Raw genomic sequence first — 27,812 nt, forward strand, 5'->3', positions numbered from 1 at the left:
GTTGTATTCTAGAATTGCGTGAAAAATCTTTTAGGTTTTGAATGACAGAAATAAATTTGTCAGGACCTATCTTAATAGTTATGCACTTAGAAACAATTCTTTGTAACCAAATTCATGCTAATGTGGTGACATTTCAAGGAAAAAAGATTTGGAGATGATGATGACAGCACTTTAAAGTTTGTTTTGCCTATATCACATCTCTTCCTACCTGCTTATAGTGTTGTGGCTAAATCTCTCAAGAAGGATGCAGAGCAGTCCTTCATAAACTGCCAAATATGTTGACTTTTACCTTCAGAGTTTTATGACTTTACCTTTAGATTTTTTTTCCTAGTTAAAATCTACACATCTCCTAAAGGCAAACTTGAATTAGATAGAGGCATGCTAACATGCAAAAATAACCTCAGAATACAACACTGACTTGTACACAATCTAGTATGCCATGTGATATTCTGTGAAAGGTACTGATTTTTCCTTAATTTAATCTGAACAATGCTTTGAAGGCTTTCCTGCTACTACAAGATCAAAGGATCCATAGAATTTTACTCTACACATTTACTTGCATTAAAATTTAAAAAGTCATCTGCTCCACTTGGTAATTTAACTTATAATTTCTACAGTATTCTACATAGCATCCAACATCAACATTCAACTACCGTCAACAATGGCAACTAACTTTCAGCAGTGATGGGGAAAGTCACCCACAACCCAAGGGTACTGAAGGACACGGGTCTGCCTATAGGGGCTTCAGACCTTGGAATGGCACGGATGTTGTCGGGCCCCACCAAGGGTTCCCCTTGTGCAAACTCATTTGTAAGAACAAGACAAGTGAGGAATTGCTAATCTAAGTGACAGCATTGTCAGCCTGCATCACAAACAGTATTTCAGAGAAAAGGTGGAAGAAATCCAGTATTTGAAAAAACTCAGGATAATGTGCCCCCAAGTAATGTCCTGATCTGATTCCTAGCAGGGATGGGTTTAAATCCTGAAATACAATTAGACCCCTTCCAAATATATCCTTCAGTATAATAACTTACTATAATATAATAGGTCTTCCTAAAACACAGGTAATGGACTAATTTCCCTTTCTACAAGGGATGGGGTAAGGAGTAATGAACTGAACGTACAGCAAGGGACATAGAGATTTTTGGTGGGTGAGTAGAGACAGCTTTCATAGGGCTGCCTGTGGTGACCCTTAGCCAGGCTTTCCATTACCTCTCAGAAATCCCGTCCCTGTTGTAGGAATGACCCATCCCCACATAACAGTACAAAGTAATGTTAACCTCATGTTTCCTTGGTAATTTCCTTGGTAATTTGCAGCAGTTTAGTGGACTTTGCACAGACAGATGAATCACCACTGCAGCAGAAATTCCTGAGAGATGTGGAACAAACAGCTGACAGCAGAACACAGTGCAGGCATTCAGGTTAAGCATTCAATCTTCATACTGAGCCCTAATGCTAATGGTAAGCAAGTTGTTTTTATTATTATTATTGTTATGACTAGAGGGACTTAGACTCACCATCTTTGTAAGCCCTTGAGAAAGGTTTAGACACCTGCTTATTAGGAATGACATACATGCGGCAGGCTGCTCCTAGTGCAAATGCATTAAGTAACTGAGATTCCTTCTAACCTTCGCCTTATGTTTCTATACGGCGTATAAACAGACATTGTCTCCTTGAAATATTGCTATACACTTGTCTTTGTAGGTAAGATAGAAGTGCCTCTGTGTTAGCATTTTAATTTGGCTCAGGAGTGCATTTCTGAAGAAAATCCTTCAACTGTTCCCACTTACTATGCTCTGGTTAATGTGAATCATTCTTTAAGTGTGCAAGCTGGATTTTTTGGGGGTGAAGCTAAGCTGGATGGTTTGCTTTAGGTATGCACTTGATGCAACGCAGCTGTTAATAGGAAGGTGTTCAGTCCAAGGGACCAGATCAGAGTTTATTTGAAACTATGAGTAGATGCAGTCTGTATGCCAAGTCCTCAGCACTCACATTACAGGAGTAATGGATCTCTAATCCTTTTCAGAGCCTTTAGATACTGTCATAACACATACACACCTTTATTATTTCACATGAGGAACAACTGAAAATTAATTAGCAAAAATCCATAAAGTCTTAACTGAAGATAGAAGATGTTATGGTAATGCTACCATACATATTAAATCCATTTCATAGCACTGAAAATAGAATATTTATTGATTAGGTGAGAGAAGAAATTCAAACCACAAGGTTATATTAAACATATGGAAGTTTTAAATACACCCACTTAAAATTGGCCATGTGCCTGACATTCCTGTCTCAAGTATTTTCTGTTAGTATGACTATTCCCTTCTTTTCATGACTGCATTCTGTTTTTTTCCTAAAATCATATTAGAACTCTCCAGTGTAGGAGTCTGATTTGTTATTGATCTAACAGTAAATCCAATTTTGTATTTACTTTCTAAGTTGGATCAGTATAATGCTATGACAATACAATATCATTAAACAAAACCTCAAGCATCTTTCACAACAGCTAAATTTCTGGACTCTGTGCTGCCAGACTAGGGATTGACAAGCAGTTTTCTTAAGAAAAGCCCAGTGAGACAAAGAAAATGCCAGTGTTTCACTGGAGGAATGCACTTGCCAGGCATAACTAGAATGACATTCTTCACCAAAAGGTCACAGAAACATGCTTTTCACTCTTTTCTACTTTACTATGCATGTTTCTGTTTCAGGATTCTGAAGGCAGAGGTTTTCTCAGCATCAGGAAAGACAGGACTGAAGCAGAAGGCTGGAACAGGGAGATCTGCTCCTGTTCTGACTTCTGTACCACACAGTTGGTCAACAAAGAATTCTTCTGCTCCTTAGATTTGCCATGATAAAAAGGAAACATGAGCCTTCACATGAAGTGGTAGATGCTGTTCTAAGACAGGTCAACATGGAGTGATTTTTGGTGCTCTGTATGATGGTGATGACAGGGAAGTCTTCTACTATATCACTGATAATGAGAGAGAAAGATACATAACTCAGAAAAGTAGCATTGGGCAGAATACCAAACTATACCAATCTAAGCCATATAAAGCTGTGTATTACATTCTTCAAAATCCTTAAAGGCACACCTCTGAGACAATTATGGACTACAGTCAAGAAGCAGTCGAATGACAATCACAAGAGCTGACAGAACTACAAAATACTGTATATTCTGGGTAACATTTTAAAAGGCAGCTTGTAACTTACGGTTATGCAAGCACATGATTTTCTTTTTGTTTGTCTGCCTTATTGAAAACTGAAAGATAAAGTGTGGCTCTTAAAACAAGACAAAATAAAAATATGATGCCAAATTAACCTCAAGCATTCTAACCCACTCAAAACATTCTAAGCACTTGTAAACAGGCCAGAACAAGAAAGCCTCTATTTCCAGAACTGCATGAAGAAGTGGAAGAGACATTCACTGAGGTTTTTTGCTTGTTTGTTTGTTTTTTTGACTTAGGGATATTCAAAACTATACTGTCCACCTTCTTTTAGGAAAATTTCATAAGTCAGACTGTTTATAAACTTTCACTTTTCATATATTTAATAATTCGCAGGAGCAAGGGTTATATGTTTTTCAAAGAAAGCTGCATGACTCATGGGATGTCACTCATTCATTTTTTCCTTCTCAGTTTCTTTTGTATGAATACTCCTTATCAGTGAAGTTCTACGTGTTCCCAGCAACATGGAGCAATATTAACAAGTGAGACTGAAAGATAGCCATATGCCCTAAATAGTTAGAATACAACCATTTCTTAGGGAAACAGACAGAAGATGGCTCTTATAATTTGGACTATTGCATTAAAACCTATCCTAGGACATTTCTACGTGTATAATCAGCTGACAAATAGTTTCAAGATTCTGGAATTGAATTTTTAAGTGAATAAACTCTTCAAAAAACCCCACTGTAGTAACATTACAGTCCTTTGTGATGCAGTTATAATCTCTGAAGAGACTCAAGCCAGTGCTGTTATTCCAGCATAAACTACTACTACGGCAAGTAGGAAATGTGATGAAGGATATGGCTGAGATTAGGATTTCAAGTACTAGGCAAAAAAACAAAACAAAACAAAAAAAAACAAACCAACCAACCAACCAAAAAACATATTCCTCTGCTTGATAAAGACTATAACTCTAAGAGCTCTGGTTTAAAGAGAGTATTGTTTTCATCAGCGTGTCTTAATTGTAGGTGCTGAAATTTTATGATTGAACTTCAGGCACTCAAGATTTCAATCTCAGCACTCTAAAAGTTAATGTACCTACCCACCCCAAAATGCAGGCAATGTTCATTTATCATCTTTTAACATCTTTATCAACATTTAACATCTTTATTCATCCTGCATCTAAAAATAAATGCTGGAATGCTCAAGGGATAGTCTGTGTTATTGACTAAGTGGGCTGTGGTTGAAAAACTTCAAAACAGAATCACAGCAGATCTGGTGATGAGTTAGTCAGCAGTCTTAGGGTTATTCTAGGTGATACTAAAAGCTATAATCACATAGGGGCCACTCTTTCTAATGTGTTAGAAGCAAACCAAGATCCCAGACCTCCACTCTCAAGTTCCTTATTTTAGATAAGACTGGCAAACAAAACTATATTCATAGCTAGTATAATAGTGTGGATCTTCTAGCAAAATGTATTTATATTCCTTATCTTTTTCACAATTGAGAATCTTCTGCACTTCCCATTGTAAAGCCCTGTTTGGGAAAGGTGTTCATCCTAAAATTAACAACAGAGCTCTCATTACATTGGATAGTGAAGATACACATTTAGATAATCCAAACCCATCTAGAACTATGACTCCAGATAAAACCAGATGTTTCTTGTCATGCTAATGCTTATCCAGAGAAATGGGATTAAACCTTAAATTTTCAAACTTGATACTGTGAGTTATAATTTTGCACAGCCTTTCTGGTGGAGAAACTTTGCTTGGATGATTCGCCAAACATTATTTTCTTCAAATCATTAACTACATACACAATGCATTCTGTATCCAAAATGGACAAATGAACTCTCTTGGAACCCTTCAAATACAGGAACTCCTGATACCTGTCACAGATGCTTCTCATTACGGATGTATACAAGAAATTACCTCATTCCAATACATTTTGGTTCCTTTTGCAAAGTGGTATGCCTATGTGAAGTAGCATTACTCCTAAAAAAAATCTATTTTGATTCAAAGCATTAAGAAGATTTTACATGTGTATTCTTTTTACAGCAATCATTTATCTAACTTACTAGGTCAGCCTGATGATTTTAGCACTTTCAAAAACATGGTACTCAGGACTCTTTTTATGAAATTGTTGAACCTGACTGACTCAGACAACAGTGAAAAGTTTTTAGAAATGTACCCCAACGTGTTTATCACAGTTGTAGGAGACAGACACAGACACAGACACAGATTTCTAGGTTGGAAGAGACCTCAAGATCATCGAGTCCAACCTCCGACCTAACACTAAGTACTCCACTAAACCATATCACTAAGCTCTACATCTAAAAGTCTTTTAAAGACCTCCAGGGATGGTGACTCCACCACCTCCCTGGGCAGCCCGTTCCAATGCTTAATAACCCTTTCGGTAAAGAAGTACTTCCTAACATCCAACCTAAAACTCCCCTGTCGCAACTGTCGCCCATTCCCCCTCGTCCTGTCACCAGGCACGTGGGAGAACAGACCAATCCCCACCTCGCTACAGCCTCCTTTAAGGTAACTGTAGAGAGCGATAAGGTCGCCCCTGAGCCTCCTCTTCTCCAGGCTGAACAAGCCCAGCTCCCTCAGCCGCTCCTCGTAAGACTTGTTCTCCAGACCCCTCACCAGCTTGGTCGCTCTTCTCTGGACTCGCTCGAGCACGTCCATGTCCTTCCTGTAGCGAGGAGCCCAAAACTGAACACAGTACTCAAGGTGCGGCCTCACCAGAGCCGAGTACAGGGGCACAATCACTTCCCTAGACCTGCTGGCCACACTGCTTCTTATACAGGCCAGGATGCTGTTGGCCTTCTTGGCCACCTGAGCACACTGCTGGCTCATATTCAGCCGACTATCAACCAATACTCCCAGGTCCTTCTCGGCCAGGTAGCTTTCCAGCCACTCATCTCCCAGCCTGTAGCTCTGCTTGGGGTTGTTGCGCCCCAGGTGCAGGACCCGGCACTTGGCCTTGTTGAACTTCATACAGTTGACCTCAGCCCATCAGGTCCAGCCTATCCAGATCCTCCTGCAGAGCCTTCCTACCCTCGAGCAAATCGACACACGCACTTAGCTTGGTGTCATCTGCAAACTTACTGAGGGTGCACTGGACGCCCTCATCCAGATCATCGATAAAGATATTAAAGAGGACCGGCCCCAGTACCGAGCCTTGGGGGACACCACTAGTGACTAGCCTCCAACCAGATTTGACTCCATTCACCACAACTCTCTGAGCCCAGCTATCCAGCCAGTTTCTAACCCAGCGAAGCGTACGCCAGTCCAAGCCCCGAGCAGCCAGTTTCTTGAGGAGAATGTTGTGGGGAACGGTGTCAAAAGCCTTACTGAGGTCAAGGTAAACCACATCCACAGCCCTTCCCTCATCCACCAAGCGCGTCACTTTGTCATAGAAGGAGATCAGGTTCGTCAAGCAGGACCTGCCTTTCATAAACCCATGCTGACTGGGCCTGATCACCTGCTTGCCCTGCAAGTGCCGCGTGATGACCCTCAAGATAATCTGCTCCATGAGCTTTCCTGGCACAGAGGTCAAACTGACAGGCCTATAGTTCCCCGGGTCTGCCCTCCGGCCCTTCTTATAGATGGGCGTCACATTGGCTAGCCGCCAGTCAACTGGGACCTCCCCCGATAGCCAGGACTGCCGATAAATGATGGAAAGCAGCTCGGCCAGCTCCTCCGCCAGTTCTTTCAGTACCCTCGGGTGCATCCCATCCGGCCCCATCGACTTGCGCACATCCAAGCTCCTTAGCAGGTCGCCAACCATTTCCTCATGAATAGCGAAGGACACATCCTGCTCCCCATCCCCTTCCACCAGCTCAGGGCACTGGGTATCCGGAGAACAACCGGTATTGCCGCTAAAGACTGAGGCAAAGGCGGCATTAAGCACCTCAGCCTTTTCCTCATCCTTAGTAACTAGGTTTCCCCTCACATCCAGTAAAGGATGGAGATTCTCCTTAGTCCTCCGTTTCGCGTTTATATATTTGTAAAAGGATTTTTTGTTGTCTTTAACGGCAGTAGCCAGGTTGAGCTCCAGATGAGCTTTGGCCTTTCTAATTTTCTCCCTGCACAGCCTCGCTACATCCTTGTAGTCCTCCTCAGTGGCCCGCCCTTTTTTCCAAAGATTATAAACCCTCTTTTTTCTGCTAAGCACAAGCCGCAACTCTCTGTTGAGCCAGGCCGGTCTTCTTCCACGCCGGCTCGTCTTTGGGCACGTGGGGACGGACCGCTCCTCTGCCGATACAGAAAGTAACCTCTTTAATAAATTATTTTTGAATATCCTAAATCTAAATATTTTTAACATCAATTTCTTTTCCATGAGCCACAATCACATTTGTCAACTAAACTGATCCCTGAAATGAGATCCAAATTATTCAACAGTGTGATAAAATTAGTAACAAGCCTCAGGCAGAAGGCAGATATTGTTTTTAACATTCATTTTCATTTTATTAACTGTTGAAGACCTATAATTAATAATGGTATGATTCCAAATACTGCACAGGATGTAAAGGATACTGTAGTTCAGTTGAACAATCCTAACTGTTCTTTTGTTTTTACAGCTCTGGAATCCCTTAGATGACATAAAGCACATGCATTTGCAAGTTTACATAGCAGCTGCTGGAAGAGGTGCTAAAACCTCTGCCATCTGAGTGCAGTAAGTTCTCAGTTTCCCTCTCAAACCTATTAAGGCTTCTGGACATAGGAAATGTTACTAAGAGCAAAACCAAAACCAAAAGATTAAAAGTGCCAAGTCTCCCATCCAGCTGCTAAAAGTATTCTCTCCTCTTTTGAGAACAGCTATACTTTACCTAGAGTGATTGCAGGTCTCCTCCTTGGCTGCAGAGCTATGCTTGTACCTTTTGCTATTTCCAGAGGCCTAAATGTTACAGTGACCTATTCCCATTCCCCTTGGCTCCAACTGGAGAGCCACAGAAAGTGAAGTGGTTTTCCTCTAATTTAGCCAATCTAATCTCCCATGCTTACGTACCACATTTGATTACCCTGCTTGCTTATCCTGCCCGGTGGCCTACTGTGTCTGTTCTGCAACCATCCCTCCTATCCACTTGACTCCCCTCTGGGACTTCCACTCTCATCCTTACCCAAGCCATGCTTGATAAAATGTCACAGAAGCAGCTGTTGCTATCCCTGCCTTTACCCCTACAGGAATAAATAAACAAACAAACAAACAAATAAATAAATCCTCCTGACTCCTTCCCGGAGAGCAATGCTACTGGATGTTGACATCAAGTGCTCATCCATTTTTCATCCTTCAACTCTAACCAGTCTAACTCGCTTGTTTTCGGCTTCTTTTTAATTTTATTTCGTGGTGATATTTGAAATAGCTCTTGACACACTTCAACCATTTAATCAATTATGGGATAAATAAGAGATTGTATTTTCTGGAAACACACTGCATATCAAATGATTGCTCCAGTTGGCTTTTCTATGGCCCTTTCACACCCAGTGCCAACTTTATGTCAAGAGGCTGGCAAAAATGAGTGTATGTCACAACTATCTAAAAAATATAGAATTTTAATGAGAAATCTAAGTGGTGTCAGGCCATTTCTCATTGTCTAGTTTTAATTTATTCATTTGAATTTCTCTATGGGTGTGCTTTTCTATAATCAAAAGAAAAAAAAAATAATAATTCAAGAATTGGGGATAGCTTAGGAGAAATTCATAGGAAAACAGCGGAGAAAACAGGCTCTTTCATTTCTTTGTTATGGTAGTTAACTATAATGCAGAATACAATTTGGTTTCCTTTAAATTCAGTAGGCCTGTGAATGTTGCATTGAATGAAGGAGTGCACTCTTTGACCATTATGTAAAAATGTCTAATTAATTTTTCTTTGTTGGTTTCAATATGTTTCTATTACTTGCCTGGAACTATTGGGGTTCCCAACAGTGACTGAATTTTGAAGCTGTAAATTACTGTCCGTAAGTAATTCTAAGTATTTTCTCACTGAATTCTCCAAAGCACACATCAGTTCCTGACTGCTGTCAGGCAAATAAAAATCCTGCTTGACTATACTAATTTTCTACACTGCTTAGAATCATATTTATTTATATAGGATAAGCAAAGCTTTTGGAAAAGGCCTCTGGAATATTTTCCTCTACAGTATAATGAAGATGCTGTGGATGAAAAATTTCGTTAAGTACTGGTTCCCAAACTTTCCTTTTCATGGATGAGGGCATCATATGGAGTGCGTGCGGTTTAGACAGAAATGAGCTCTGGTAGTATATCCAGTTCATCCAGTTACTGGATAACCTGCAATGTATCAGGGCAGATAAGAAGTTGGGCAGAAGATGACAGAACATGCTGTCACTGTCTTCAAAGACCCCCGTGTATATTGTGACTTGTGTAATTTGTAGGAGAGCTATTGACTGATTACCCAAGACTTGCACATCACTGGTATACTACTGAATGCATTTAGCAATGACTGTCATCCTGTTTGAAAGCCAAAAATGAGTACTACAGAAGTCCCCAAATCAAAGATTTGTTCTATAATGAAACAATAATTAAGGACACTTGTATCCAATTCCACCCCCCCCCCCCCCCCCAAAAAAAAAGAATAAAATTATTTTGATCTACTGAACTGTATTATTATATTCAGAACACATTTCTTTACTAGTTGCTCATAGCTTTGAACAGATAGTACTAGTAAACATGTAACAAGCATTTTAGTTTTTGAGTAATTTTCTTTCTTCTTTTAAATATTCACATGGCAAGAAATAACCATAGGATTCCACAATTGAGACAATTACATTGTCAGTTGCCATTACCATTTTTGTTCTCCTAATTGTTAGCACTTCTCACAAAATATTCAGTTTTATAATAGATGAACAGCCTCTAAATCATGATTACAATTTCCATTAGAAATTTTCTGGAGAGAAGATCCACCAGATGGTGCCATTCTCCTAACAGCATACAGAATTTTCTTCATGAAAGTTTTCAAATTCTTATTCACAGATTTTGTTTAATAACCAATATCCACTTGTTCACCATTTCATTTATGTCCTATGCATTTATGAATGATATGTTTACTTTTATTTAAAGACCTTAACATATCAGAGCATATGTTTCTCAAGAAAGGGAAGATGTAAAGAGATGACCCAGCATGTAGGTCAATAGTAGCTGTCTACTGCCATCATTTATGCATAACTTCCTATTGCCTATTTGTTGAGGAAAAATCATCACATTTTGATGTAAAAACCTGTGTGCAGTCAAGTAAGAAAAATGGGAAAAAGGAAAGCAAAACCCTACACCTGTCCTCTACTTTTTTTCCCTCAGTATCACTGTTCAAATTCGTAATTTTTACTAGGCATGTCTTAACATTGACCGATATATTTCTATTATATATGTATATACACACAAATATATCCTTAATTTTGACACAAGCTCAAGCTCAATCTATCCATTAAATAAAAAACTCACATGCGTATTATTTATTTTAAATGAACACTTCAGATTAGTTGTAATTCTCCTCAGAGAAGTATCATTTTGCACATATCATTATCAGTCCTTTAAGACTGAAATAGTGAACATAAGACCAGATTCTAATTTTTGAGCCATACTTTCTGTTTTATATTCATACCATAACTTAATGTGAGATCATGTAGTATCCAGAAGTTTCAGTAGACCAAACACACTTTGAGCTGACAGCATATTGTTTGAGGTGCTGAAGAACGAGGCACACATGCAGGTATAAACACTGCACTTGCAGAGAAAACACAGATAAAACAGTTTGGTGCTAATTCTGAATGCTCCCCTGTATGGCTACAAGCCAATGCAGGGCTGAAAGACACTAAGGCATAATATTACTAATCTACCCACCTGATATACAGGACAGATTATTCTCTGCACAAATGAGTGCTAATGAGGATGAACAGCCTTGGGAACAAAGCGGTCTCCCACGCTGGCTGTGCAGGAGGGAGATGGTGACATTGTGGAACTACCTGTGCTTTGTTGCTTGCGTATGTACTTAATACAATTTATAGATTGAGACAAGAAAATAAACACCTTTATATAATGCCTGGTTTCAGTTTCTTCACAACTCTGGAAAGCCCTTTAAGCATAGTCCTCTGAGGAAACCAAGGGCCTCCTTTCTCAAAATGACTTTCCCATTTAAACTTGCAGTCTCTCACACTTTACTCAGGACAACACTAATGCATTTTGGCAGGATTCGCATCTTTATAGACATCTTCTCTGCCTGATGCATTCTCGGAACACCTCAACTTTTACTTTCTTATAATTAGTTCTCAGTTTTTTTGTTATTCTACAGAATTTTCCTTAAACTAAATATACTTTCAGCTGTCAAATGTAGTCCATCTTGTTTCCAGACTTACACATCCTACTACTGCATGTATGTATATAAAAATAATTATCGTGGCACGAATACAGTATATATGTATGCTTTGTATTACTGATCTGAGAAAGTTAAATCTTGTCACATTTACACTTTGCAGGATATTATACTGTAAGTAGGGTATTAAAAAACAAAAACAAAAAACAAAACAAACAAAAACTACTTACAGTGATAGTAACAGGCTTTCACATGTAAACTACACTGACAAGATTGTATATGGTGAATTCTATAACTAACAGAAAAGCACTTAACAGTTTCTCAGCTTTTTTTTTAGGCTATTGATTCCTTAGTAAGAAAAAGATTGATAATCATTTCAAAGTTAAATCTTAAACAAGCAAAACTAGTAAGAATGATCAGTCACGCTAGTTCCTAGAGGGATCAAGAAAATTCTAGACCTTCAGGAGTAAAGGTGTGACAAGAGCAAAAGAGCAAGAGCTTACCAGAAATTGTACTAATATCCTTACCTCTCCAGTAATTGCTTTTGCAACATTTCACATGCTAGCATTTGGCTGCATCCATTGAAAAACCGAGTAAAACTTTGTTCCCCAAGCACAGACCTACCAGAGGGCAAGGACTTTTCCTCTGGGTGTGTCTGGAGGGGGACAGGAAGAGCTACCTACAGCTCCAGCTGGGCAGATCTCATCAGAAGGGCTGGTAACAATCAGAAGCTCATTTTTGCAAGGAGTAATTTCAATTGGCCAAATCTACTGTTTTTAAATTTATTTATTTATTTATTTATTTATTTATTTTTAATCAGGTCAGAGCTGGTTTCTACAATGGTTTCTATTGATATATTTCTAAGACAACTCTTGCCTTCTGCAATCAAACTAAAATGACAGTAGCCAAAACAGTGTCGAAAAACTGATATAGGTATTATGTCATTAATCCAAAATTTGGAAGAATCTGAATGCTGACTCCAGCATGTTTGTTCTTACTGACTGTGGTTCTTTTCCATATCAGAGATCAAGGGAAGTTAGTATGCATTCAAAGAATAAAACATTTGCTTAAATGGGCCTTTGATGTAGTTAGTTGCTGCTCATAGACTGTAATGCAAAGGCTGACAAGCTGAAATTCTTCCTTTTCAGTGAGGGAATGCATTTAACTAAAGAACAGTGCCAGTGCAAGAAAGGTTAAGCAAGATCACGCTTGAAGTAAGTCCTTTGTCAACACAGGAGGAATGAAAGATGTCTGGTATATCTTGACAGTTATCTAGAAACTGTGTCCTTTATAATATACTGAACCATACTTTATAACTGTGGGAAATCCTTTGTTTTGTGTATACCAATGCTCTTGTGTCCTGATAATCAGTTCTTTGCAGAGTTCCTTAAATAAGGAAAAGAAAATCCCGTGTTTTAGACTAAAATAAAGCTATTCAAGTTACCTATTTTTGCCTTTTTTCAACTGTGTGGCTGTTATTGGGATGACTAATATGTGATGTTTATAGGGAATGTGGTATGAACCACCAAGGAATTCTTCTGACAGCATGCCACATAAACTAAGGACTCCATACAGAAGTAGTGATGATCTGGGGCAGGACTCACTTAAAGGGATACATCCTTCAACAGTATTACAAGTATATATCTGATTACATGATTATTTAATCTCTCTCTCTCTCTTTTTTTTTTTTTTTTCCTCCCAGTATTTGTATACTTTATGTTCTTACTTGGCTTCGACAATGTGTGGCCATAAGAACAACATCATTCTAACGATGTCTCATTTTTTGTCCCTTTCCTTTTCTGATGATAAGACACTAAAAGAAGCATTTGTATTCCCATCATTAACAAGGAAATACTGAAACAAGTACAAAATAATTTCTCCTTTTTGTCCTCTCATCCCCTTATAATAAGAAATGTATAACTTCCTGCATGAGAATCTGTAGACCAGGTTAAATTATCCCTTTTTGGTATAGCAAGCAAGAATCTACGTAACACTAGGACAGACTTCCTTATGTGCAAGCTCACAAAAGGAAAGAAATTAAAATTACAGGTGTGTTCTCATTATTACTCTTTAAGTCATACGCTAGCTGGAAAAACACTTTTAATCAGAACTGAGCCTTATTTTGAGAAGAGAAGCATGAAATAATGAGACCCCTGGCTTCTTAAATAGGAAATACATGTATTTAACACACTGCACTGTTTTTTATTAAACCACAAAGGGATGATCACAATTATTTTTTTATTCAAGATTAGAAATTACAAATAGCAGCACTGAGAGGCAGCAGCACTAAGGAAACAAGTTCTTGCTCTGACATAAATCCTGTAAAGCCCACTGTTACAGTGCATTCCACACTAATTTAGTTGCATGTAAGTAAAACAAGCAACATCAAGATTTCTTCCTTTTAATACTTTTTCCCCCCCCCCCTACAGAAGCAACCCTTCTTCACTGGACATGAAGTCAGATGTTCTGTTCTAGATAATTTACTGTGGTTTCTTGGGACACAGGGTTTGGTAAAGCCAAAACTCACGGAGTTATCTCCATGATCAACTGCTGGCACAGTTGCTTTATTTTGCATGGTGCATGGGAGAGAAAAATATTGTTTTCTCTTTGACAAGCTACTGGTATGTCACATGTGGCACATAATAACTCTTGGGATATGACAAAGAGTTACCAAATCACACCTTAATATATTTAGCAACACACTTCCATCTTTTTCTACCATGAGACCAAAAAAAAAAAAAAAAAAGAAAGCTCCTGGGAAGACTTTCATCCCGCCTTTTCAATATGTTCCTAGCTCTAATTCCCAATTACTCCCATTCACTTCCAGGGGATGAGGCTTTGGGATAGCTGACAGGTAGCTATTAGAATGTTATTGCAGAGCCCCTTCAGGGACACAAAAGTAAGAAGCTGCTCAGAGACACAACAGAGAACAAGGAGTGACAAACAGTCATGACCTGCAACCTCCTGCACCTGCTACACATTTGATCTGCACTACCCGTCCTGTCCTCTTCCTGTGTGTGCTTTAGAGGGTGACACCCGCACTGGCAACCCAGGAAACCCAGGAATTCAACTGGCAGGACGTATAAGCAGCTGTCTGCCTATACAGCATCCTCAGATTTTATCCAGAAACTAAGCAGGAAGGTCTTCACTTCCTTCCAAGACAATGCATTCACTAACCAATAAAATAAGTACTGTACAATTTAAAGAGTATATTACAATGGTTATATGATGCATGTACTTTAAGGTTTCATTTAAAAATAACACAGTAATTATAGGAGTGTGAGTACAATTTTATATTAGATTTGAAGGTACTTCACTCCTGCACTTGACTAATTTTTTAGTTTCTCTTTAATCTATATGTGGATTTTATCAAATTAAAAGTAAATAGGAAAATAAGTCTACCAAATATGATGTGTTGTGCCCCATTTCTCTGTTTTCTTCCTGTTCTAAGAAAGATTTTTGTTCCAGAAAGCTTGTTGTCCATTCCTTGGATTTTTAGGTCAGTATATGAAAAGCCATATGCCACTTCAGTTTCCTTTTATTATTGCACATTTGATTTTTAAAATTCTTTAAGCAAAATCCTATTCACAGTTACACAATGTGGCCCCACTAAAGTTACTAATTGTCATTTAATCAGATAAATAACCCATTCATAGGGAATGAAGATAAGAATGAGAGCAAGAGCAGGAAAAGAATGGACTCAGAGCACTAAATAATAGGCAGACTAACAGAGATAATTAAATAATAAAGACATAACTGAGGCTGAATGTGAATATTCTCATCTTCTTCCTCTGATTTTGTGAGTTAACATTCATTTAAGATCAGTGACACGTACATATTTCATCAGTTACATTTAAAAGACAAAGGGAAATTTGAGTTTAATTGTAATTACACTTATGAAAACAATGCTGGCTTTCAAGTTTTCACAATTATTAATTGCAGAAGATACAAAATAATCTCAGAGCAGGATGAAAAGTCAGTAAAAACTCAAAACAGGCGAAACCCCCAAACCCTAGAAATATGATCATCACCAATGGTAGTAGTAGAAGTAGTGATGCAGACTTCTTAAAGCACTTCTGTTAGGATCTCTCTTCCTGAACTAAGCCATCTCTACAATGAACTTGTTAGGTCCATGCAGCTTAATGTTGTGCTGCACTGAGATGAAAGAGAGCATGGTTGGGTTGGTAAAGCCAAAAAGCCACAATACCAAGACAATCTATCCCAGGCGGAGAGCATGCAGCTTTGGTTAAACTACCTTTAATGTCTATACTAGCTTCTTCATGTTCTCTTGTAGTGTGGCCAGGCAGAGTGTACATGAACCTTCCCTCACTCCCCTGCAGCCCCTTGGTAGCAGATTAACAGCAGGTACAGCACAAATGGGGCAGGTGGCACCGCTGTGTTGCACCCTGTAATCAGGAGATGCAGCACCTTTAGCTGCTCCCACCCATGTACTGCCATACCTCTATGTATCTCTAGGTCAAATCTTGCACAGCTGAGTTGCCGAAATACTGGATGTGAGCTCTCTGCACCTGAACCTAGCATGATATGCTCCGGCCTGGCTTGAACAACCTTCAGTAGCAGTTTAAGCCAAGACAGACAGATGACTTGCCCCTAAAACAGATGAGAAGTGTTTGTGTGATTCTTTCTGCTTGCTCAGATACTGGGATGGCACTCCTGAGGGATAGTAACATTTTAAATCACCATTATTATTTTTGCAGCAATTGCCTGATTATGGCTTTAAAACAAACATTCAAAAAATGCTTTGAGAAGCAAAACTACATTGGCTGACCAGAATATATTAAAACACTGCCAATTTATACAAAGTTTACTAAGCTGTTATTTTCAGTAGTTAGCATCATGTGCCTGGCTTCACTGTACATTACGTTTACAAACTTTAAAAGCTTTTTGCCATACACATTGGAACTGTGTATAATAATACATTTGTCCCTAGGCATGTGTAGATTTCAAGGATTTCAGCATTCCAATTTTGATCAGATAAAGACTTGAGAGTCTGAAAGCTCATCTTTTTCTTTTTTTTTTTTTGTCTAAATCTGCTGAGTCTGTAAAATTAAATTTGAAGACCCATGAGAAGCTACTCTTTTGAGTAGGTTTCTAATACTCTGCCTGCAATTGGCCAGGAAAAACTGCAAAGCACTTTTGCCTATGATTTCTCAGAATTTTTTGTGCCACTCTCCATTAGAAAGTCATAGGTGAAGATAAGTATGAAAAGGATGAAATAACGGGAAATGAAGATGAATTACAGAGTATCTCAAAATTTTCAAAGTTGAATTGATTCTAGAAGTGTTTTAAAAGTATGCTTATTCTTCACTGAATAGGTTTGTCTTTACCTTATTTTAAAGTATATCTAAAAACACCATAGTTACCGATAAAAATAAGCCACTTTAAAAGTGGCTGCATGTATCTTGTCAGATGGTCTCAGCAACTCTATAATGGTCAAATGATGAAAACGTGGAAAAGGTTCTTGCTGGTAACCTTCTGTAATCTAGTACTTACAAATGACTCTATTTTGTTTTGTTCTTTTTTAAAGCATGAGATACAAATAGCATTCCCCTGCCACAGAACTCCATTATTTCCTTGCTTTTCAGCTGTGTGCAGCATGACTAAGCAGCAGCTTTGTGGGCATCCTACATATTCACCAATTAACAATTAATATAATTCTCTCTCACCAGATATTTAATGAGAACACAGTCTGAAAGACTTCCTTCCAAAGAATGCCAAAATGGAGAGAAATGTACAGGAAGGAAGACAATAAGCCTTTCACCTTGATTGTGAAAGTCTATTATCATTCAAGCTGACACAAATAATGACTTAATCATGTTTTAGTTACATTTCTTGATGGTTAGGTAGTAAAGATGTCTTCAAAATCTGCTCAAGGAATAGTGATCTAGGATACAAAGGTTGCCCTAAAGGTTTTAAGTATCTCTTCAATTCGCAAGTTACACATTTTAAAAATTCTTACATCATACATTACTTAGTCTGGTGCATAGCTATTTTCTGAGCTTTGCTTTTAAATAAATTAAATCTTTGGATTCAAAAAATGACAATACAATAGGAAAGTGATACCTGAAGATCACATTTATTTGTTAAAAAATTTGAAACATGAGTGATTACAGGATGCTGTGCTGCAAAACTTTGATTATTTTTCTTTATTCTGTGTGAGATGAGGCTTAGAAAGGTGGAGGAAATACTATGGGAACTTTTAAATTAAAGCTGTCATTGTGTGGAATGCTGTGAAACATGCAGCAACATATATGGGACATGAAGCATGGAACACAGCACTGAAAATATGATGGTTCAGTTGCTGGGTAAGCAGTTTGTCTTTAAGGATTTTCAATGTCAGATGTAGCTACACATGTAAGGTATGGTTTTGTGGTAGAAAGAATCTGTCAGAAAATAAGTATTTCTCACTCTAGATATCTGCTTCTTGTGTTTACTCATGTGACTGAAAACATCAACCTGTATTCCAGCTAGTTACATTAATTTGATCTGCAAGGCTGGCTACATAGACATGATTGAGTGTGCTTACTTATGACTCTGGCAGCATGAACATAATTGTTAGTTTCCAAGAACAAAATCTTAATTGTTGATAAAGATTCTGCATCAAAGCACAAGTGAGCAGTTTTGTTCATGGCAGCATTTGGGTAACGGGTGTTCAATACATCTAGGTTTCAGACTACACTGAGCACAGTGAACGTTTAGCACCACAGATTAGAGCTGCAATAAAAATTAGAGTGCCCGAGCTTGTTCCATAATTCAGAAATTGTGAACAAACATTTCAAATGTTCACTATGAACAGAAATCAAGAAGAAACATTAGAAAGACAAACAACGGGGAGCCAAAAGAAAACTTTCTTCCACAGATACCCCAAGCTGGCAGTACATCTGCTCAGTGCCCACCATCTGGGTGTGCCTAATTAGAGACTACCTGCAATAGGCTCTCAGAGAGCTATTACACAAACAGCTCCTCAGCAGGTGCAGCGTCCGTCCCTAAGGGCTGAAAGGACAAGGGGGCCACTGAGCAATGGGAGTATTGTAACACCTTCTGGGCTGGTTCAGTATGATGAAATGTTTCCAAAAGAGTGAAGTACTTGGAATTTACATGAAATCCAACAGGGAGTGATGATTGCACAGACTAGCTAGTACAAAGCCAGTGAAACAACACACTGAGATGCAATAAACACATGCAGTCCAATACTGATACTTCTGATGCATGACAGTTTAGATGATGAGTGTTAAGATTCCTTTCCTTTCCTTTCCTTTCCTTTCCTTTCCTTTCCTTTCCTTTCCTTTCCTTTCCTTTCCTTTCCTTTCCTTTCCTTTCCTTTCCTTTCCTTTCCTTTCCTTTCCTTTCCTTTCCTTTCCTTTCCTTTCCTTTCCTTTCCTTTCCTTTCCTTTCCTTTCCTTTCCTCTCCTCTCCTCTCCTCTCCTCTCCTCTCCTCTCCTCTCCTCTCCTCTCCTCTCCTCTCCTCTCCTCTCCTCTCCTCTCCTCTCCTCTCCCCTCCTCTCCTTTCCTCTCCTCTGCTTTCCTCTCCTCTCCTCTCCTCTCCTCTCCTCTCCTTTCCTTCCCTTTCCTTCCCTCCCCTCCCCTCCCCTCCCCTCCCCTTCCCTTCCCTTCCCTTCCCTTCCCTTCCCTTCCCTTCCCTTCCCTTCCCTTCCCTTCCCTTCCCTTCCCTTCCCTTCCCTTCCCTTCCCTTCCCTTCCCTTCCCTTCCCTTCCCTTCCCTTCCCTATCAAAAAGTGTATATATAGTATTTGCTCATTATTCAAAATTCTTAATTCTTAAATAAGAGAAATATAATTTCTCTTTTCAGCCTCTTCTTCAGGGAAAGAAGAATCCTCAGTTGCATGAATTGTGGGGAGGGTTGGAGTCTTGCTTTTATCTCTGAACTCTTAAGAATTTTGTGTCCCCTAAAATGTAGTAAAAACAGTCTCTTGACAAATCCAGGTGTTTCACCAAGACATTATTACAAGCTGTCAGTCTTTCTCCAGTTTATTAACTTACACATTTAGATTTTTTATTAACATGGGAAAAACTGCCACTATATATGACGAAATTTTCTTCTTACTCCCTTGTCACCTGCTTCGTGACTATTTAACTATTTCTGATATGGATGTCCCTAATCTGAAATTAGTAAGTGTACAGTGTTTAGCTGTAATATTAATCTGGTGCTGCTCAGCAGAAGGTTTTCTTTTTTCAAATTGTTCCCCTTTTTCAACCTCCGAACAACACTTTCTCTCACAAAGCAGTAGTCTATTACAGTGTTTCTATCTTTTTCCAGATAGGCTTTTATTTACTCATTCTTCTCCTCTCCTCCTCTCCCCTCCCCTCTCCTCTTTTTTCTTGTTATTTCTTTTCCTTCTTTCCTTCCTTCCTTGCTTTCCTTGCTTCTTTACTTTTCTTTTATATATATATACATATATATATTTAATTTTTAAAGAGGGCTTTTCCTCCCCCCCACATTTTAAACTATTATTTTCAGTTTTTAATATCATCTCCATTTGAAATCATATTCAGCTGAAACTTAACACAGAACATATCTCCTTAGTTTCCCACATTCTTGCCCCAGAAAATCCTCTTTTCGGAGGTTAAACAAATTATAGTACAGCATCAGGGGAAAAGATGTTATTTTTCCTGTTTGCTAGCTTTTGTTTCCCCCACAAGTATCATGCTTACATAGCATGATACTAGCATACCTTAGTGCTTTCCACGGACAGAAACACAACACTCAGCATCTTTAGGCAACTCATGCTAGTGAAAGCCAGAAGCAGCTTCAGTTTTATTGGAGATGCAATGATGCAAAATCACTGTAGTCAGAGAGCTAGATTCCTTTTTTCTACTTATTGATATTAACACTGACCCTAAAACTCCTTCACTTTGTAGAGTTTGCAACAACAAAGAAAGAGCTGGAGTCTGGTGGATCCCCACTTGGGCCAGCCTCGTACATGGCACAGACTGGCTCATGGCTCATGCACATGGTCATCTCCATGGCTGCTCTCTGAACAGCCACCACCCACCCTGCCATTGTGTTAAAACATGGCCCTGCCTTTAAAAACACAAACCACAGCAGACATAACATTTGTCACAAGGTTTTTATCTGCTCTCTGAGCTATTTCAGTTATGTTTTGCTAGTGAAGTACCTGCCCTCGCCTGGGTCTTTCAGACTATGTTTTGTGTCTCAGGTTTCTCACTCTGGCTTGTCTCCACCTTGTGCAGCAGATGAAACAAGGCCCAAAGGGACCTGACTGCGAGGTGCTTCACAGTCTGTATCCCAACACTTGTGCTGCATTGTCAGATTTGTTAGCATCTTTGATAAGCACCAGCCTTGGGCAAAGGGGAACTGAGCAGCTTGCTCTTTTTTATCTCTTACAAAAACTTTGTGGATGGAGGTCCAAAAGCTTGGTATGAGAGGTTGCTAAAGGAGGGAGTCTTGTGTTGGCAGGATGGGCCAATTTTGGTGGCAGAACATAATCTTGAAGGCCATGGTGCGCGAGTAAAACCTTTGGCTTCATTATGTGTAAAATGAATATTAAAGATCACACCCTGAATATGATAATGAGCCTAAAGAAGTACCTGCTACATATATGTTTATATATATATATACGCACATATACATATATGTGTACACATATGTATATATATATACATAACATATATGACTATAGTACTCAACTCTTCACCCAAATCTTGCTAAATATCACCCCTGGGAGGGAACAGATAAGGTTAGGATATAAAAGAGTGTTAGGAGTTTGTGTAATAAATAAATAAATAAATAAAGAGGAAGAAGTTAGGAAAAAATAGTTAAAGTGAGGAAAAATGAAGAGCAGGAAGGGAAGAAAGAAAGAGGAAATTGGAGACCTAGAACGGGCAGTCAATGGGCTGTGCTTCTTTTTCCTCCACCAAGACAGCAATGCCTTTGTGGTGAGCTCTGCGCCTTCACCTTTTGGCGAGGAATACCCCCAATAGCATATTGCTGGAACTATTATCATATATTAGCCCTATTGCAGTACGTGTATAAATCAATGGCAATTCTGAATCTGTTATATCTGTTGCCTTATTAAATACGTTCAACTTATTGAAATTGTCTCAGTGAAAGCCCTTTGCAGGGCTCTAAGACTGGCAAACGTTGTATTACAAATACTTTCAAATTTGTGAAACTGTTTCAGTGAAAGCCCTTACCAAGGCTCTGAAATAGGCAAGTGTTTGATAAGTCCCCATTTAACACGACATCTATGGCCTGTCTCCATACAGCCAGTCCAGTGTGTGGAGTTGGCTCTAAACAGACACTTCCAGATACTTAAATTTTGGGCTGACACCAGAAGTGGACAGCTGAACAGGTTCTCTGTAAACACCTGGAGGAGCTGTGGCTAGTTGCATTCCTCTTAGCTAAAAATCTCTCACTTCATATTACTTCAATCCTTTGCATTCAGTCATTACAATTTTCATGTGTAAGAGGTCATCTGAGCACAGTGTACTACAATCCATTTTGGAGACGTAAATGATGATGTTTTTACCTACAACAATGGCAATATTAACTATATTATTAGGAAGAAAAATACATTCCTCCTCCAGTTTAGGCTAATTTCAATTTGAATTCAATGTGGCTTCTCAGTATTATCACCTCCTTTCACAGACTCAGTGAGGTTTTCAGGCATAGAAAGGTGATTTGTCAGGTTCTTACTGGTAGCTTAATAAAACTGTGAATTACAGAAAGCCACTGTAGCGAGTAAATCTTCAGATGGCTGGAGATCAGTATCTTGAGCTTTGACTGTATGGTGCATTCATCCAACATCAGAAGGGTGATCAGAGCCCAGCAGTCTGATGACAAGCATAGGAATACATTACATCGTCTGGGATTTGAGGCACATAGGTGTAAGAGAGAGGGGCTTGCAAACCACTTTGTTGTACTTTCAAAACACGCAAGGTGACTGGGAAAAGGGATGTAATTCTGTAGTTCTTTTAAGATACGCCACTTTCTCTGATGATATTTGTCAGGGGCTAAAAATACTGGGGAATGTCTATGCAAAAAATACATATTCCTAGAAATATTTAAAATTTATGAACATTTAATTATGTTTACAGATCTTCAATGACATACCTCTTACACACTGACACCTGGGATAAACAGCTGTTTACACTTCTGCTGGGAACTCTACTGTTAAAATCATCTTGATACACACAACACATATGATGCAGTCTCGAAGTCATTCTTATGTCTAGTTCTCAGAGCACTACTGAGTCTGCACAGAGTTGGCAATAGCCTTGTTACAAAAGAGAATTGATCTTCAGCTAAGATTGCCATTATAAACATTTCAAATGTTAAAAAGTCTGAAAAAGGCTTTTTGACCTTGTGAACTATCCTAAATAACATTTGAATTTTGAAGGGTAGATAACTCACTGAAAAACTGAAGTTCCGATTTATCACCTAAATTTTCAAATTTGTGTTGAATATCTTCAATGCAAAATTCTCATAAATAGTAATTAGAAATGCAAAAGGATTTTGTTCTGAAACTTTCATGCTTTGATTCCAAAATGAGTAATTTTTTTTAGGTCACCCTAATCTTCCAGGTCAGTGAACTAAGAAAAAAGTTACTTGTACAGACCTACCTGTATGTCATAACTCTTTTTATTTGCATGGCAAATTAAAAGAAATACTAACAGAAAGGGAAATATTTTTTAAATAGATCTCTGACTCCCCAGTAAGATTAGATTAGGATGACTCTCCAGGGCACCAGCATATGTATTTTACAACATGAGCATAGATCTTGTGAAACAAGAAAATCCAATATCACAGTGGTCCCCAGATGAAAATGGACAAGAAAGAAAAATAAAAGTTCTATTACCAAGTTAAAGATCTGCTTTAGGAAAGGGACTAATGGCAAAACAGAATATATTGTACCTTATTGTACAAATGTTAAAGAAAAGCATAGTTAGTGTTTTCTTAAAAAAAAAAAAAAATTTCAAAAAAAGCATCTTTGAAGGTCATTAGCCTTTCACATGGCCTGCAAGCAAAAATAGAACAACACTGAATACTGTATGTCACTATAATGTGTAATTTAAAATTACATTATATTAAATACAGGTGAGAAACTATCCCTCAAGACAAAGAGCTCTGACAGCAAATGTCTGACATCCTTATATTATTTCCCTCTTATTTGAAACACTGCCAGCAGAATTCACCTTGGCATTCCAAGTTTAATAAGCATATAATCAGTATGGGTTACCTGCTATTCTACATGTAGGAAGGATAACTTAGGCAAACGGTAGTTTAAAATTAAAGATGCATACTTTAAAGATGTATTTCAATATGCTTGAAATTCATGCTATGATTAAATGCTAACATACTTTGTAGAATTGCTATATAAGATTTTTAGGAATATTTGGGAATTGGCTGAAACATACAGCTAATTTACTAAGACAGTTGAAAAAAGTCCAGGATTGATGTGAACATCTGTAACAATAAAAGTTCATGGGAACTCATCAACCTAGTGAAATATATGCTTTTGGTAATTTTTCCACTTGTACTTCCACAAAGTTCTACAACACAAAGTACTCCTCTTGATTTTACAACAGCTAGACTCGCAAAACTCTCATGAGTGGAAGAATCCCATTCCTCCTGAAAATATGGAGAGCTTTTTAGAAAATAGGATTTCTTTTTGTTTCCCATGGATAGACAAAAAAAAAAAAAAAAAAAAAAAAGAGTATATTTACTAATGTACACAGGTAAAGTCATATTTCTCGTGGATTTGGGGAAACAAAATACAGAGCAACAAGCAAAATAAACAAAATTAATATGGGCCTGGAAGTTCTGGCTTGTCTCCATCTCTCCTATTGCAGTACTACTTCATTGTCAAAAGAGAGTCCCTAAATGTGCACAAGAGATTAGGCAGAAAAACAACCATGGAGAAGAATGAGGTTGTGAGTTGCCTGGATTCATAAATCTATCCAAGAGCTTGAGTTTATCTATTTCTGCATGTGGGAATACAGCTGCAGTTCTGTAACTCTGATGTTGTTTTACCTGAAAACTGAAATCCTGTCAGGTTCTGTTTAGAATGAAAAAAAAAATACTAAAATTGCCATGGAAAAATATTAATTCACCACAGCAGACTTTTAGTAGATAGTATTTGTTGTTCTGCAAACTTGAACACAGTGTCAGACCCTTCACCTGCTGAGCTGTAAAAACAAAAGGGTAGCTCAAGTACCTATGAAAAACACAAATCAAATTAACTGGAGCCCCATTTTTTTCAAATGTTAGAAAGCAAATGCTTATTGAGGTATCAAACAGTTAAGATTAAACAATGGTATCAACAGTAATAATTCAATACAACGTTTTATGTCTCTAGCTTGGATGATACAGAACACAGTATAGATGAGCATACAGTACAGATCCGATTTTAGAAGCATGCCAGAGTTTTATCTTCTTGATAATAAAAATGAAAGTATTTCTAACAATGAAAATAGCATTTGTTGTTCTCTATCAGATAAACTTTATGACAGGGATTAATTACTTGCTAGCATAATGTGTGAAGGGAAGTATGGAGTGTGAGTGACCTGTGAAACTTGGTGCCAGTCGCAAAGGAGGGCTGTCACGCTCTTGTGCTAACGTCTGCCTTTCACCACCTGGGGGAGATAATCTGTGCTGAGACACTTGTGGCTGCACTATCAGAAACCTAGGGGCACATCAGCTGAAAGCACTGAAAAGGTAACATTCAAACACACCTCTCAGAAAGTCTGCATGATATTCTCACTTCACAAGTACAGGGTCATCATGAGTGCAGGATTCCAACAATTCTGGTAAAGAGACTGTAAGTACCCCAAACGTCTCACTCCCCGAGATGCTTTATTGGGGGACTTTTGGCCAGTTTCAGCAGGAGCTCTGAACTCAGTCTTGCCTGCATGAAGGCTTCAGGATAGCTCTTTCTGGAACCTCCTTCCATCTTCCTCCTCTCTGTCCTTAATTCCTCATGCCCCCTGGACGGGGCTCTCCCCACACTTATAGCGGTGTAAAAAGCTTATGCTGACCTAAAAGTGGCAGTAGAAGTAATTCTCTCTTTGTGGAGGGTTATCCATAGGTAAAATGATGAATAACAGTCCAGGTCATCATTTCCCTTCATGTATCCTATTACATTGCTCCATGGCCCAAATATTTTGGGTAAACACAGCCCTGGAGCCATCCAAACTGACTGAACAGCTTGTTTCAGGCAACAGCTTTAAGAACATGACCATTCAACAAATCACTTAGGCAGACGGATAATTTAAAGAATCCTTGTAAAACTACTAAAGCCAATGAGACTGAATGATTAAACATACATTAAAAAAAAAAACACTTAAGATTTATGATTGTTATGACTGAAGGATACATGGTAATACAGTAGGTAGTTTCATTTCCTTTATGCACAGTCATTTATTTGTCTTGTTCTTCTGCTCCTTATGTATAGCCAAAAATTTAGGGGCAGAACTGGTAAAGAGCAAGTTCTGAGGAAAAAAATCTAAACGTTAACAGTATTTTTTTTCTTATCTGCTGATTTCCCCTGGTGTAAAATGTAAGCACAAAATACGTGCCTTCCCCTGGTATCACTGCAGTACGGACAGGCAAATATTTTATACAACATTTAAAACAATTCTTCCTTGAGAAGACTTTCTCATATTTGAGAACTCTGGGGCATCGCATCACTTATTAAGTTAACGTTGACACCAATGACTACAATATAGCCTTTTCTTCATGTCAGTTAAGGCATACATGGCTCCATATACACTTTCCAAATATTTCATGTATAATCTGATTTTAGAATGGAACACATTGAAAAAATCCCCTAATTAAAATACCTGAGCTTTGGAAAAAAAAAAAAAAGAAAGAAAGAGTAAAATCAGACACTGAGACCAAATTCAGTTGTTTTCAAACTCTAAAGTATTTCTACTACCTCATCATGCTCTTTTGCTCTGTAGCAAGGCTGCAACTTTCTTTTTCATGATAATTCTAAGCTTTTATAGCTTATTTTGGGGTTTCTTTAATACCTCAATTTTATTGCAGTGCATTATGTTTTGTTTAAAAAATGAAACAAAACAAAACAAACAAACAAAAAACAGAAGACAAAAAAAAAGACCAGCACAACATGCAAATGAATTGTGACCATACATACATGCAAAAATAAAAATACAGGTATTTCAATATTGGTATGGCACAGCTATGACCCAGAAAACTCTAGCTAAGAATGATATAAAATGCTTAGCTCTGTACTTCATGCTGTTGAAATGTTGAATCAAGGTAGAAACTCCTCATTCTTAACAACTAGAAATTTGAATCATTTACTTGTTATTCTGAGCCTGCTCTGGGATTTTTCCCCCTCATTTACATTTCTCTCTCTATTTTGAAGATCAAAATCACTCTTCTCTGGAGACCAGATAAAAAGCAATGCTTAAGTTCACACCACTGGCCAAATAAGTAAATAAATAAATAAATAAAAAGAATAAAAAACAGATTAAGGAAAAGTGGTAAAGACAGACCATACGTTACTTATGATATTTGACTGTTGTCCAGTCTGAAGTGCATTTCCACCTGTCTTCAACTGCAGTGAGGATTCTGTTCTAGAAATTTGCTTTTATATGCCAGTCCCTCCCTCCCGTATTTGCTCATTCATAAATGTTAAAACTTATAAGATAAGCAAGCCTTGATATGCATGATATACTGAACTTGTAAAATACTGAATCTAAAATTAAATGTCTAAATATGACCTAGATATCTTGCAACGTATTGCCTAATTCAAAAAAAGGAGTTTTTGATTTTTTAGAAAAATACTTGCTTAGCATTTGTTATTATTTTCCAGATGAATCTACGTCTATCAAAATTCAAAATCCAGGACTACATACCAACTTTATGAAATGTGAAAGCATTCAAAGCATTCAATATTCAAGGACTACTGTTTTCTCCCTGGCTTTCTAAAGAGTTTGACAATCCAAGATGTTGATTTGGCCCAAAGATCCAGATTGGCAAAATGTACAAAATAAAATTCCATCTTAATCCCGAGTAAAACAATAATAATAAAAAAATAACAACAGCAACAAAAAAGTTGGCTGGAAATTTATTATCAGAGAGCTGGGCATTCATTTTAATAACTGAAATGCACAGGCATCTTTTTATAGCTAGAAGTTGAATCTGGCTGTTTTGTTAAGGTGCATGTGGAATATCTGTACACATACTACCTCTAGAATTCTACCTTTAGTTGCTCAAACAATTCTGTTTTCAGACCTGTTCTGAAATAAAAATAAAACAAAATATTGGAACACTTTATGT

At 38.1% G+C, this 27,812-nt stretch overlaps 1 protein-coding gene and 1 long non-coding RNA gene across 3 annotated transcripts in view; one reads left to right on the forward strand and one right to left on the reverse strand.

Annotated features, from left to right (window-relative positions):
- The window catches only part of CDH12 (cadherin 12), a 157,251-nt gene that overhangs the window by 81,226 nt on the left and 48,213 nt on the right, over nt 1–27,812 (reverse strand). The gene's annotated exons all lie outside the window — the stretch shown is intronic.
- LOC118255459 (uncharacterized) lies at nt 1,412–27,794 on the forward strand. Its single transcript, XR_004780948.2, has 5 exons — nt 1,412–1,461; nt 7,762–7,856; nt 9,107–9,138; nt 12,653–12,718; nt 27,346–27,794. It is a non-coding gene; the product is annotated as an uncharacterized LOC118255459 (long non-coding RNA).

This window comes from Cygnus atratus, chromosome 2 (genome assembly GCF_013377495.2).
Source record: "Cygnus atratus isolate AKBS03 ecotype Queensland, Australia chromosome 2, CAtr_DNAZoo_HiC_assembly, whole genome shotgun sequence".
Classification (NCBI taxonomy): domain Eukaryota; kingdom Metazoa; phylum Chordata; class Aves; order Anseriformes; family Anatidae; genus Cygnus; species Cygnus atratus.